This window comes from Bubalus bubalis, chromosome 5 (genome assembly GCF_019923935.1).
Source record: "Bubalus bubalis isolate 160015118507 breed Murrah chromosome 5, NDDB_SH_1, whole genome shotgun sequence".
NCBI lineage: Eukaryota > Metazoa > Chordata > Mammalia > Artiodactyla > Bovidae > Bubalus > Bubalus bubalis.
Genome location: NC_059161.1, coordinates 112,490,457 through 112,505,910, shown reverse-complemented (window position 1 = coordinate 112,505,910; position 15,454 = coordinate 112,490,457). Strand labels below are relative to the sequence as shown.

Below are 15,454 nucleotides of genomic sequence, written 5' to 3'. Positions count from 1 at the left end.
GAGGATCTTCCCAAGGCCAAGTCACTTGACCTGATCTGTGCTCAGAAAGATTATTCGGGCTGTAGAGCAAGGACGGATCAGAGGGGACAAGGATGGGGTCAGAGAGACCAGCCGGAAAACAGTTTCATTTGTCTGGGAGAGAAGCCTTCCAGAGAGTCAGCCATGAGTGGATCAGCAAGGTGCTTAGGAGATGAAATTTCCAGGACCGGGTGGTTGGTTGGTGTGGGTGGGGGCGGGGAGTAGGGCCACTGTGCAAGCACTGGGGTTTGGGTGGTGCCCAAGAATGACTCTTACAGTCCTGTGCTCAGTCACCATGTCCCCAGGGCACGGATGTTAGGTCTGGAAAGAACCTTAGAGACAAAGTCCAGTTCCCTCATCCTGTAGTTGACTTCTGGTGACAGAGGTGACAGGTTTTAGCTCTGCTGATTCTAAGGCCATACCTATGTATCCAATGAAGGTTTGTCCCTCCGACACAGGTGAGAAATAGTCCATCTCTTCCCTCCCTCCCTAACTCCTTTTCTTCTCTCCTTCCTACCCTCCCTTCCAGCTGAGAACAAGAGCTATTCAGCTTTCAGATGAATATGACAGGTCTCCCTGTGTGACTGACATAGACTGTTTCCTCTCATCATGGCAGTCTCCATGGAGCCCAGGACATGGGCCTCCATCCCAGGCTGTAATTGTAGAGAAAGAGGAGGTATTACTTCCTCTGCTCCAGCAGTCCCTCTCTGGCCTACCCTCTCTCCCCAATCACTCACCTCCTCCCAACCACACACCCGGGAGCTGTCTCAGCCCCACTTGCTGAGCATCACTTAGCATTATTCCCAGGACCTTGTTTAGGGCAGAGGAAAGAGCTGGTATCTGTTCGATCAGCTCTGTGACAGCTTCCCTTCCCTAGCCAGCACTTCTTGCCATCTCTAAATCTTGGTCTCACACCTCTCCTCTGAGACTGACAGCCTCCTGCCTTTTTTTTTAAAAATCTATTATCCCAGTTCTTTCTGACTCTCCCTCTTTTTCTCACCTGTTCCCTTTATTCTCCATCTGAATTTCCTCTCTCTCTCTTATCTTATATATCTAGAGGGGAAATGTCATAGGCTGGAGACAAAAGGCAGTGTGACATTTAAGAGTATGGACTCTGATGCCACTTTGGGGCTGTGTGACTTTGGGCAAGTTAATTAACCTCTCTGTGTCTCAATTTCTTCATCCATGAAACAAGGATGAATAACCTCTCTGTATCTCAATTTCATCATCCATGAAATAACCCAAAAGGATTGATGTAGTGTTTGTTGTTTAATATATCTTGAAACTTGACACACAGTAAGTGATTTGTAAGGGTTTTTTGTTTGTTTAGTTGCTAAGTCGTGTCCAACTTTTTTGTGACCCCATGGACTGTAGCCTGCCAGGCTCCTCTGTCTATGGAATTCTCCAGGCAAGAATACTGGAGTGGGTTGCCATCTCCTTCTCCAGGGATTGAACCCAAGTGTCCTGCTTGGCAGGCAGATTATTTACCACTGAGCCACAAGAGCTAGTAATAAATGAGAAGCTACAGCTCAAGAAATCTTTTCTTTCCCTCCTGGGAGAACCATTTTCCCCCCTGGATTCATGGGACAAGGAGAGGTCTTGGACGTTCAGGGTAAAGTCTCTGAAGGGTCTGTCTGCAGAGCCCGGAGTGTCTGCTCCGCCCTCCCAGGCCTCGGAAGGGAAGGTTCTGGTGCCAAGGCCCCCTGCCTGGCACAGCCAGCTCGCTGCCGCAGCTGCAGGTGGGCAGAGCGCTGGCTCCGGGCTTGGAAAGGCGGACGTTGTTCCGGCCAGCTCCAGGACTCAGCGTTTTCCACTACTCCTCGCTCTGTTTGTTTTCCTCTCTGGGCTCCCCCCACCGAGTAGGGGCTCCTGAATGACGTCCAACAGCAACGCTGGGCCCGCTCTGAGCCTTCCCGTTGGCAGCGGAGGGCCCCGGGCTGGCAGCCCCTGCGCAGGGCTCTCTTGCTCACAAAGTGCCATTGTACAGGGCAGTCTGTGGGAGACAAATGCAAGGGATTTCAAAATCAACGGCGAGTTATTTTTATCTGTGGAAGGGCTGAAATACCTTTGTTTTCCATCTCGGAAAACAAACCTTAATGGATCTCTGAGCAGCAGAGAACGTCTCCATTTGTCCCAGGAGTCAAGTTCACCAGGGAGGCTTCTGAAAGGATGCAGTTTAAACCCCAGGCTGCCAGGGCCCACGTGGCCCTCCCAGGATGGGGTCTTCCAGGCTTGGTCCCGAATCTATGTCTGGTGTGAACTTCAAGCCCTGGAGCTTTGCTCCTACCAGTGACTGAGCCCTGACTCTGCTCCTCCAGAGTGGGTGCCTTCTTGTTCCCCCACTGCCCACACCCCCCAGTTCTTCACAGGCTGCTTCTCTCCTCCAGGCTCTTGGCTTTCAGCGGGGCCCAACTCAGGACTATCTCACGGGCAGATGTGCACACTCTGAGGATCACACAGAACAAGACATGGACTATGGGAGGACTTTGACTCCCATTTATTTTCACTCTAAAAATAGGAGACACATTTTTATTTATTACTATGGAATACCCTTATCCATCTCAGTGCTTTTGGTCAGCCTTCTTCGGCTCCTGTGCATGTACTCAAAGCACTATAAGGGGACGTCCCTGGTGGTCCAGTGGTTAAGAATCCCATTTGGCAACTCAGGGGACTGAGGTTCAATCCCTGGTCACAGAACTAAGATCCCGCATGCCATGGAGCAACTAAGCCTGCACACCACCATTGGAGGGTTGGTGCCCTGCCACAAAAGATCCCACGTGAGGCAACAAAGACCCTTCAGGCAGAACCTAAGACTTGATGCAGCCAAATAAACAAATAAATATTTTTTAAAAAGCACTGTAGACCAAGCATGGATCATGCAACACAGAAGGGGGTCTACACCACTACAGTTCTTTCTCTTTTTGCTTCCAGAAAATTACAATGTTTTAAGGTTTACATGTATGCAATGAGCAGATTTACAACCCAGAATATCTAATTTTAACCAAACAGCCCTCACAAAAGAGACAAATGGCTTATAATGTTTCCTGCAATGAAACTAGATTATAGATGATAAGAACAGGTCAGGCACACAAAGACAAAAAAAAAAGTGGGATTACGTCTTTAACTCCTGGAACAAATTATTTGTCAGCCATATGCCAAGGTTAAGGCAATAATTTAATTATATTTGGCAAAATTTTTTCCAAATTATCAACACTATATTAAATATAGATGTAAATCCATTGTCGTTAATAAACAGCGCCTGGGCACTCATATTATTATCAATCAATACTAATAGACATTAGCTAGTGCATCTAATCCATAAATAAATATGCATATGTTGGAAGTGCTGCTCAAAGAATCTTTGCTGATGGGGGTATAGGGTCAGAAAAGTTTTGAGATGATGCCTATAAAGGAGTATTTCTGTGAGCTGGCAATTTTTCTGCTTATGATGGAGAAAGCTCATTTGCAATCAGTTAAAATCAGGGTTTAAATTCTGACTCCATGACTCAATAAACTACTCAGTATCTTTGAGTCTCAGTTTCCACAAAATCACAATAATGCCAGTCATCTTGCAGGTCCATTTTGAGGGTCAATATAATAATTTATATTAATTACACAAGTTGTGTGCATGTGTCTCTCAGTAGTGTCCGGCTCTTTTTGGAGCCCCTGGACTGTAGCCCAACAGGCTCCTCTGTCCATGGGATTTCCCAAGCAAGAATACTGGTGTGGGTAGCCATTCCCTTCTCCAGGGGATCTTCCGAACCCAAGGATCGAACCCAGGTCTCGTGTCTCCTGCATGGGCAGGTGGATTCTTTACCACTAGAGCCACCTGGGAAGCCTGCTGACTCTCCCTCAGAAATACGTAACATATAAGAAGTGCTCAGGGATGCTTCTCCTTTTCTTGGTCTTCCCCTTGCTTCTGCTAGAGCTGGGGAAGATCAGAGAGTTCGTAATGGAATGGAGCTCACTCTCCAAAATCCCACTTTGACCCTCAGGGAACATTTCCTTGTGACTGAGAAAGTGAGCCTGCGGTTTTCAATACATGACTGGCTGTTCTTGGCTGTAAGAGGAGAGAAGATTTGAGTGTGCCTGTGTTTAGAAACAAGCCTGGGGAGGCCCTTCCTGGTGGCTTCCTAACAAGTGTGCAATAAATGGTCCTCTGCTGGTTTTAGTCGAGTTCCCAGCAGACCATTTTTCTACATCAGAAAGTAGAGCTCAACGGTGCTGCAATTGGCAGTAATTAGCCCCCCATGATGCAGCTCAGCCACAGATCTCAAAAGTAAGTGAGCCATGGATTTGGAGAAAACCCCACCCAGCCTGGGCCCCTGGCCTTTGGCAGAGGATCAAGCACCACCCAGCTGTGTTACAGAAGCGGCAGAGTGTGGGGGTAGGGTGGGGAGTGAGGCTCAGTCCTTCTGGTTCATTTCCCCAGCTCTCATTTAGCACATGAGGATGAAAGATGAAGGATGGTGGAGCCATAAAAGTGTGAGAGCTGCCATCTTCCTCTCCACCCATAACTGTTCCTCTAACTAGGATTTGGATGAGCACATAAAAGCCAAATGCCAGCTTTGAGAGAACATTGACCAACATGGACACATGGATGCCCCTTACTCCCTCACACCCCCATTCCCAAAGAGCTTCAGGCTCAAGTCTGAGTCCCAGCTCTTCCATCCCATTGTAATTGAACCTGGGAGAACTTTACGAGGAGTCAGAGACTCCATTTCAAAGTCTCAGAGAATGATTCGTCAGTGTTTCATTCACAATCCTAAGCTGGGTGATGCAAGAAAGAGCAAATGAGGTGGTTCAAGGCCAGCGTTCCAAGTGTGATGTAGATATTGGAAGACATTCACTTCACACAGAAACAGCCTCCAACCAAAGGTGGAGGGAGCTGCTGTGATCTGAGCAGTTGACACAGAAGCTGTTCCAGTCCACTGCTCTGTGGGTGACCTCAGCAGTGAGCTCTCCTGCCATCCATTCCAGACAGGTGACCAACCTGTGAGTCAGGCTTGCCTGGGCAGGAGGCAGCTGATACAGAGAATACACCTCTTCCTGTAACCTGACAGCCACGACCCTTGGCCTCTGGGGGGGTGGGGGGGTGGGTGGGCAGTACTTCATCTGGGGACAAAGCTGCCTTTGTCCTACTAAGCTGCCCATAGGTTGGGAGGAAGAACTCCTTCCTTTCCTCTCCTTCTGCCTGCCACCCAGGGTCTGGAGCTCATGGATTTTCCCTGAGCCACCCACTTCTTTTTCTTTCTCAGGCCAGACTTTCTTGAGTTTCAGATGAACTATGCTTGATTTGTAACTCTGCCTTCATGAAAAAATTTGCTTTGTCTTTTTAAAAGGGAACTCCTAGAGTCTACTGTGTCAGCTCCCAAGCCTGCAGTCAGTGATAAACTTCTGGGGCTTTTCTATCCTTCTCAGTACTCTTTACTTTCTGAATTTCAAAAAATCCATCTCAGCAGCTTAATTCTCTAAAGTCCAAAACAAGGACTTCAGAAGTAGACAGCCTTAAGATCAAGCGGCGGGACATTTGACACATGACAACCTTTCTGCAGCATCATTTCTTCTTTTGCAAATTGGATAAAGAAAGTGAAAGTGAAGTCATTCAGTCCTGTCTGACTCTTTGCGACCCTGTGGACTGTAGCCCATCAGGCTCCTCTGTCCATGGGATTCTCCAGGCAAGAATACTGGAGTGGGTTGCCATTTCCTTCTCCGGGGGATCTTCCCGACCCAGGGATCGAACCCAGGTCTCCCACATTGCAGGCAGATGCTTTAACCTCTGAGCCACCAGGGAAGCAAATTGGATAATACCAACTTAAAGAACCTGCCTGCCAATGCAGGAGATGTAAGAGACTTGGATTTGTGACCATAGGGTCACAAAGAGTCAGACATGATTGAAGCAACTTAGCACACAATTGAGTTATTATATCAATCGAATGGAATAATGTAATAAAGTGACTTTTAAGAGACCTGATATATAGCAAATACTCAATAAGCATTACTTTCCTTTCCTTCATTCATTCTGTAAGGTAGAGAATTCCCCCAAAATACTTTCATCCTTTTTTGATATTAATTTTACATTTTCTAAAAAGGTAGTATATTTAGATAACTGAAAAATTTAGATAACTGAAAAATACTCAGAAGATAACTTAAAAACACCTCAGAGTCTTCACTATTGAAATTTTGGTGTATATTCTCTCAGAATTTATACATATGCACATACATTTGATACCAAATATGCTTTTTTATTCACAAAAAATTTATGTGCAGTGATAGGCACAGATCTTAATTGTCTCTTTGACAAATTTGTATAAGCAGCACATCCAGAAAGTTCCTATCTCTATACCCTGTGGGTGTTCACTCTTCTAGTTTTTATTACCATAAGTTAGTTTTGCCAGTTCTTGAACTTCATAATTCATGGGGCATTGGGTGGAGTACTGAGAAAGGTTTTGCATCAGTCCTGGAACAAAATTAGCCCTTGACTAAATACAGTTGTACTTCTGCCTAATAAAGCTGAAAAGTAAGACTCAAAAGGGTCAAACTATTTCCAAATCACTTAGCTCAAGGATATTTTTAGGAATACAAAAATACCCAGCAAGTCCACAATGTCTGGCATCCAATAAAAAATTACCAGGCATTCAAAAACACAAGAAAATATGACCCCAAACGAGGAAAAAAATCAGTTGAGTATTTCCCAGGAATGACACAGATATTAGAATTAGTACACAAAGATATTAAAAGAGAGTAATGATTTCACATGTTCAAAGAGCTATGAGAACATGATACATAAAGATGTGAAACATATTTTAAAAATGACCCAAGTCAAGCTTCTTGAGATGACTATAATGTATGAGATGAAAGATACACTGGATGGTATTAATGACACGCTTAACACTGCAGAAGGAGAAAATGATGAACTTCAAGTCGTAGCAATAGAAACTATGTCAAACTAAGCATATAGAAAAGAAAGACTGAAAAGAAAATGAACAGACTGTTAGTGAGTTGTGGGACAAATCTAAGTGTCTGCGTAAACATGCAACCAGAGTCTCCAAATGGCCAGGAAGTGTGATTAAAAAATACATTTTTTTAAAGAAGGGTTAATGACTGAAATTGTTCCAAATTTGATTAAAACTATCAATGCATAGCTGTAAGACACAGAAGCCCAACAAACTCAATGCACATGAAAATTGAAAAAAAATACAGTAAAGCACATCAGGATCAAATTGTTTACAACCAGTGATACCAAAAAACCTTAAAATTAATTAGAAAAGAAAGACACATTACAAAAAAGGACAAAAGCAAGAATAATAGCATATTTCTCATCAAAAGCAATGTAAGCAATAACACAGTATACAACATCTTTAATGTACTGAAAGAAAAAATCAATCAATCTCAAATTCTATACTTAGTGAACACATCTTTAAAAAGCAAAGGTGAAGCAAAGACTTTTTCAGATATAAAATATTGAAAGATTTTCATTACCAACAGAACTGCACTATAAGAAATTGTAAAGAATATTCCTCAAGCAGAAGGAAAACAATACCAGGTGGAAATCTGGATATCACAATGAAATTAAGAGCCTAGAAATGGTAACTATGTGGAGAAATGGAAAATATATTTTTTTCTTATTATTTAAATTTCTTTAGAAGAAAATTTATTGTTTAAAGCAAGCAAAAGAGCAGTGTAATATGAAACTTATTACACGTGTAGAAATAAACTGTGATAACAGGAGTTAAAATTCAGGAGGCATATAATGGAAGTATTTTGTTGTAAAAGTCTTTTAATATATGTAAAGTGGGATAATATTACTTGAATACTGATTGTGGTAAGTCAAAGGCATAGTTTATGAACCTAAATCAACCATTAAAATAATACAACAAAAGAGATAAAATGGAAAAATAAAAATATATGCAATTAATTCAAAAGAGAGCATAAAGAAAGGGGAAAGAGAACAAAAGATGGATGGAATAAATTAAAAAGTCAGCTGGTAAATTTTAAAATACCATGTAAATTAGAAATAGTTTAATTATCCCAATTAAAAGATAGCACTATTATGGTGATAAAGAGAAAAATCCATCTGTACGAATATACATCATATACCCAGCTATGAAGTGAAGTGAAGTGAAAGTGGTTCAGTCGTGTCTGACTCTTTGTGATCCCCTGGACTATACAGTACATGGAATTCTCCAGGCCAGAATACTGGAGTGGGTAGCCTATCCCTGCTCCAGGGAATCTTCCCAACCCAAGAATCGAACTGGGGTCTTCTGCATTGTGGGTGGATTCTTTATCAGCTGAGCTACCAGAGAAGGCCATACCCAGCTATAAGAATATATATCAAACAAATAGGTGAAATTAAAATGGAAAATTATATACAATGTTAATTAGTTAATGTTAGTGAAGATTAAGTCATAATGGCTATATTAATTTCAGAAAATGTAGATTTTAGAACAAAAAAATACTACCAGTCATAGGGAGGGTCATTTAATAATGATAAAGTGGTGAATTCACCAATATAACAATCTTAAATTTTTATGTGACAGATAATTGAGCTTCTTTATACATGAGACAAAAAGTGATAAGGTGAGAAGAGAAAAACAAATCCACACATTATAAAGTCAGAGATTTTAATAACTGATAGAAAATGTAGACAGAAAGTATCTAGAAGATTTGCACAACACTGTTAATCAAATTAACTTAATTGACAATTTTAGAATACTATACCCAACAATGGCAGAATACACTTTCAAAAATCAATGAAGCGTTTACCAAGGTAGACAATGTATTATAATAAAACAAATCCTCACAAACGTAAAAGAGTCAAGTTGTAGAAAATCAGTTCTATAACCACATAGAATTAAATTATAAATTAATATCAGGAAAAGAGCTGGAAACCTCTAAGTAGTCCAAGCTAATATTCATAAATAACTCATAGGTTATAGATAAATCCAAAAAGAAAATTTGAAGTGTGTTAAACTGAATAAAGGGGCTTCCTCAGTGGCTCAGATGGTAAAGAATCTGCCTGCAATGCAGGAGACCCAAATTCCATCCCTGGGTCAAGAATATTCTCTGGATGAGGGCATGGTAATCCACTCCAGTATTCTTGCTTGTAGAAGCCTATAGACAGAGGAGCCTGGCAGGCTACAGTCCATAGGGTTGCACAGAGTCGGACACAACTGAAGTGACTTAGCACGCACATAAACTGAATGAAAATGAAAACCCAACACGAAGAGTGGTTTCAGGCAGTACTTAACATCTGTAGCCACAAATACCTTACAGTAGAAAAGAAAAAAGGTCTAAATCAATGAACTCTACTTCCGCCTTAATGAACTAGAAAAGAAAAGCAAGTAAAAGTAAAGAAAATAAAAGAGATGCAAGAAGATAAGTCAAAATCAACAAATTAGAAACAGAAAAGCAATAAAGAAAATCCATGAAATAAAGAGATGGTTCTTTGAAATGATTCTTAAACTCAATAACCCTATAATGAGAGAGGTGGCCCAGCATGAGTCACACGCTTATCCCCTGAACATTAGCTACACAATGGCTAAGTCACCCTCTAGCTGGGACCTCCACTAGGGTGGGCGGGCCCAGTGAGCAGGCAACTCAGTGTTTCCACTTTACTGGGTCAAAGTTTATGTACGTGACTATTTTAATTCCTTCAAACAGCTTACGTCCCCATAAAGAGTGTATATGAGCTGCTGCTGCTGCTGCTGCTGCTCTAAGTCGTTTCAGTCGTGTCCGACTCTGTGCGACCCCATAGACGGCAGCCCACCAGGCTCCCCCATCCCTGGGATTCTCCAGGCAAGAACACTGGAGGGGGTTGCCATTTCCTTCTCCAATGCATGAAAGTGAAAAGTGAAAGTGAAGTCGCTCAGTCTTGTCCGACGCTTCGCGACCCCATGGATGGCAGCCCCCCAGGCTCCTCCGTCCATGGGATTTTCCAGGCAAGAGTGCTGGAGTGGGGTGTCATTGCCTTCTCCGTATATATGAGCAACACTCTCTAAATCAAATGAACAGAATGGAATAACGCTATTTGCAACAATGTGGATGGACCTAGCTATTATCCCGCTAAGTGAAGTAAATCAGAGAAAGACAAGCACCATATATCAGTCACATGTGAAATCTAATTGAAAAATGATACAAATGAGTTTATTTGTAAAACAGAAACAGACTCAGAGATTTCAAAAACAAATTTATGACTACCAATGAGGAAGAAGGGGGGTATAAATTAAGAGCTTGTTATTAACATACACACATTACCATATATAAAATAGATAACCAAACAAGGATGTACTGTATCGCACAGGGAGCTCTACTCAATACTCTTTAGTAACCTATATGGGTGAAGAGCTGAAAAAAATGAATATATGTATAACTGAAACACTTTACTGCACACCTGAAACTAACACAATTGTAAGCCAACTATACTCCAATAAAATAAAATTTTAAAATATGGGCCAGAAAAATAAATAAGTGAACCACTCATTTGTCTGTTCCACAACATCCAAGTTTTGCAAATAGAACATTCAACTTAGGTAAATAAAATAATGGAGAGGGAATATCTAATGTTATGTCTTTTCCTGAACATGGAGCATGTCTCCTGTGTCTTCAACTCAGTCCTTTACCAGAGTCTCCTTTGCTTCTGCCCCTAATTTTTGGGAGGCCTTATGGATCTAGACTTAGGATCTTAGGAGTGACCCCTCTTAGGGAGTTCACAAACTTTCATGATTTCATTTAGTATTTTTGTAAGAACAATCTTCAACATCTACTGCCTCTTCCTAACTGTTCTAAGTCATGGTATTTGTGGCCAGAAACTGAGACATCAACCTGGACTTGTTTTCCCTCTTTTGCTATATCCAATCTTTTGCCAAGTTTTTGGCCATGTTGGGATCTTTCTTTCTGATCTGCCCACTATCTATCTGTGTTATTCAGATCACATGAAGGCAATGAATGGCAGATTCTCAGCCCCCAAGTTTAGATTTTACAGTCTAAGGCCCATAGGAGGATGGACTATATATTTCAGTCCCAATTCCAAAGTCTCTGAGTGGATCACGTTCCTATTTCTAAACAGTTACATACAGCCAGAGGTCAGAGTCACACAGCAGAAATATGAGAGGTTATCAGCCCTATGGGTGGGGGGTGTTGTTCCCAGAAAACAGTCTGGGAGGAAAATTCTATAGCTGGCCTTCACATGAGTCCTTGAAATTTTATGGAAAGAGCTTTAAGTGTTATCTAAAGTCAGAATTTGAGATATATTCCATACATTGTCAGTGAACTTAGGTTTCAGATATGGGTTTCCTTAATACTAAGCTGGAAATATTTCTAAAATTATTTTCATGGAAAAAAAAAAAAAAGTCCTGAATGTGCAAAGAAAGGAAACATCATCCCATCTTCTTGGTTTTCATTTAAGTAGAAAACTCACAGTACCAGCCATCAGCAGCCTTTTCAGACCCTCATTTTTCATTATCCAGACGTGTGGCATGGAATTCCCCTGATGCCAAGGTTGGTGGCCTTCAATTCCTTGTTGCTCCATGCCATTGGGGTGACATCAGCATTCTGGGCTTTCCCAGACGTGAGCCCAGAGGCTCTTAGTTCCCTTAAAACGTGTTGTTTTTGGATTCCACAGAGTAAGCCGACAGGTCTAGAGGAGACTTCCTTACGGCTTAGAATGCTGTCCCTTAGTGCACTAACCACTGGGGCTTCCCAGGTGGCGCACTGCTAAAGAATCTGACGGCCGATACAGGAGACGAAGAGCCGAGGGTTCTAACCTTGGATCAGGAAGATCCCCTGGAGGAGGAAATGCCAACCCACTCTGGTATTCTCACCTGGAAAAATTCCGTAGACAGAGAGGAGTCAGTTTGGTGTGCTACAGTTCACGGAGCCATGAAGAGTCGGACACGGCTGAGCATACACACTGCATCAATGACTGAAGTTCAACTCAAAGAAAAACAATAAACTCAAGGAGAGAGTCACTCTTTTGGCTGTTAGGTATTTGGGTATTTCTATTAAGTATTCCAAAGTGAAGGACTGCCTCATCTCCTTCCTATCTCATCTCCCATATTCTGTGCTACATTTGTGAAGGATTTTTTTTTGCATCCAGGGATTTGCTGTACCATCTCATGCCTCTGGGTTTATGCAACTGTTGCCTTTGACTTTTCTGTGTAGTTGGAGTCTACTCGTTCCCCAAAGTCCAGCTCAAATATTTCCTCTTTTATTAAAAATTAATTAATTAATCAGTTTGGCTCTGCTGGGACTTCCTTGTGCTTCATGGGCTTTCTCTAGGAAAGAGAAGCATGTTGAGGAGCATGTTCACAAGCTGGAGCTCTAGAGCTCACGTGCTCAGTAGTTGCCGCACATGGGTTCAGCTGCCCTGTGGCATGTGGGATCTTAGTCCCCCTCTCAGGGATAGAACCCAAGTCCCTTGCATTGGAAGGCGGATTCTTACCCACTGGACCACCAGGGAAGTCCCTCCTCTATTTTGAAGTCTCCTACCTCAATTTTCCCTTCTCCTCCACTTCTGCTGTTACAGCTATTCTTTCTTAAGTGAACCTGTGATACTTCGGCTCCTCTGTCTTCAGGGACTTTTAACAAATAGGTTGAATCTATTTGGTGCTAAGCATGAGTGTTTGACTTGTACAGGTTGAAAGTATAGGATGAAAAGGCATATTTCTTGACTACAAGTATTTTTAATCTCATGGAGAGGCAAAAAAGAAAATAAAACACCATATAAATTGATGGAGAGTTATAATGTGTGCATAAGGGAAGAAACAGGCTTTTCTTCTCTCCTCCTGGTGTTTCCTTTAATGTGGAAGGAGTTCCATTAGCCTAAGACTCTGAGCCTTTCTCTGAGCCTTACAAGCTCTGTGCTAAGGAGTGGTATATTTGGTAAATTTTGAAAGAATTTAGTCCTGTTCATAAGGGATTCATATTCTATTCTCTTACCCCATCCCACAAATCTTCAGACGGGAGTCTGACCCCGTCCATCTGAGCCTGTGTGTCAGAGAGTAAGTTAGCTAAATTCTGAGTCTTTAGGAAGCTTTTTGCCCACTTATCTATCCATAGGTATAAGCCCCTCACTATTAAGTCAGCTTTATCAGTAATAAGGGTAATATTTTCGTATTCTGTTCCATCTAGTTTTTGGGGGGGGTCGTTTAAAAATTTTTTTCAGGGACTTCCCTGGTGGTCCAGTGGCTAAAACTCTGCACTCCCAATGCAGGAGGCCTGGGTTCAATCCCTGGTCAGGGAACTAGATCCCACAAGTCATAGCTAAGACACAACACAGCCAAATAAATAAAAATAAATAAATACTTAAAAAAAATCTCTTTCAGACCTCATGTTGCTGTATGCATTCTTCTGGGAATGAGCTATTTTACCTAATATGATGTCTTCCAGATCCATCCACATTGTCACAAACAGTAGAATTTCCTTCTTTTTTAAGGCTGAGTAATATTCCATCATATATATACACTATATTTTTTAATCTATTTGTCTGTCAATGGACATCTGGATTGTTTCCACATTTTGGTTGTTGTAAACAATGCTACAATGAACATGAGGTTGTAGTTACCTCTTTGAGACACTGATTTCAATTCTTTTGAATATATGTCTAAAAATGAGATTGTTAGGTCATATGGTAGTTCTATTTTTAAGTTCTGAGGAACCTCCCTACAGTTTTGCACAAAGGTTGACTCATTGGAAAAGACTCTGATGCTGGGAGCGATTGGGGGCAGGAGGAGAAGGGGACGACAGAGGACGAGATGGCTGGATGGCATCACTGACTCGATGGACGTGAGTTTGAGTGAACTTCAGGAGTTGGTGATGGACAGGGAGGCCTGCCGTGCTGCAATTCATGGGGTCGGACACGACTGAGTGACTGAACTGAACTGAACTGAACATCATTATAGAGTCCCACCAACAGTGTACCAGGGTTCCAATTCCTTCACGTCCTAGCCAACACTTGCTATCTTTTGAGTTTTGTCTGTGTTCTGTCTAGCCTACTTATTTATTTTGGCTAAAGTTAGGAAGAAATGACCCAACAAGGTAGACACCCATGTGGCAGGTCTCCAGGGTGAGCCTTGGCAGATAGGAGGGGTTGGTGGGGTACGGAGGGAGGGAGGTCAAAGCAGGTAGTGGAAGAGTCTGCTCTCAGGGACTAAGCCCTTCTAATCTCACGAAGAGAGGGGGTCGAGGGGGAGAGTTCCCAGCCAGTGAAGGCTCTGGACATCTGTTTCTCATCTTTCTATCCATTTATGATTTTCTCCCTCTTCCTCCCTCTGACTCTTGGGGTTGGCTGCAGCCGGAAAGCCCATGTGGAGGTAAGGTTCTCGGTAAATCACTGAGAAGGCTCCAGGGCTTTGGGACTCATTTTTCACTGGAAAAAGCCCAATCCAGGGGAGGGTGGTGAGGACTGGTAAAGAAAGCTGGCCTGGGATGACTCTGTGTCCTGTTGCTTCTCTGCACAGTGAGTGGGGAGTGAGGGGCAGAGGGTGGTATTCATGTGCGTGCGTGCATGCATCCAGGGACAGCTCAGACCCTTGCTTGCCACTTTCGGTGGGCAAAACCTTTAATTGGCTGAAGCTTGGCAGTCTTGTCCGTACTCCCTGGCCCCGTATAGCTAAGGACAAGGGTGTCCTTCCATGAGAAAGTCTCTGCGGAGCCTGGTCTGAGCCCAAGCTCCTGCTCTTCTACTTGCCGCCCACAGACTTCACAGGGAAGTGAACGGGGGCAGGGAGATCACGCCCAGATGACGAGGGAATTGTGGCCAAGTGGGAACAGAGCGAGGCAAGGGAGACTGTGAGACCATAAAAATTAAGTAGTAGGAAATGCCAGCTTCTGGGATCTCTTAAGGGCTGGAATCTCTTAGTTTCTCTAGAACAGTGTTGCCTTTAACATTTAAGCTGCTTTCTACAATTAAGCTGTTTTGCATCCATATTCAATGAGACCAGGTTAGGACATAAGTCTCCACAGGCTAAGAAAGTCACAGATGAATATATGAGGACAATCAGGTTCTGGTCTGACCTCTCTGACAGACACGGAAACTTCATGTAGCTCATTTAGGCCTTTGTTCCATGAGCCTTGAGAATTCAAGTGATGCTGTATTAGATAGAAATAACTCGATTTTGCTTTGAGATTCTCAAGAGATGGCGTTAATAATAATTCTCTATTATGAGCTCCATCATTCATGGGGTAGGTTTTCCCTGGAACTTCAGGACTTCTGAAGGCCTTGAAATTTTCTGGGATGGGCCTTTGTGGCATAATATTTGTTTTAATATTTAAAAAAAAATTTTTTTGTCATGGATCATTTTTAGAGTCTTTATTGAATTTGCTATAATATCACTTCTGTTTGATGTCTTAATTTTTTGGCCAAAGGGCATATGGGATCTTAGCTCTCCAACCAGGGATCGAACCTTCACCCTCTGCATTGGAAGGTGAAATCTTA

At 42.5% G+C, this 15,454-nt stretch overlaps 1 long non-coding RNA gene across 1 annotated transcript; it reads right to left on the bottom strand.

Annotated features, from left to right (window-relative positions):
• Positions 1–1,272: 1,272 nt before the first annotated feature.
• LOC112585177 lies at positions 1,273–12,167 on the bottom strand. Its single transcript, XR_003109609.2, has 2 exons — positions 11,841–12,167; positions 1,273–2,011 (listed from the first exon to the last, which is right to left on the bottom strand). It is a non-coding gene; the product is annotated as an uncharacterized LOC112585177 (long non-coding RNA).
• Between the last annotated feature and the right edge of the window lie 3,287 nt (positions 12,168–15,454).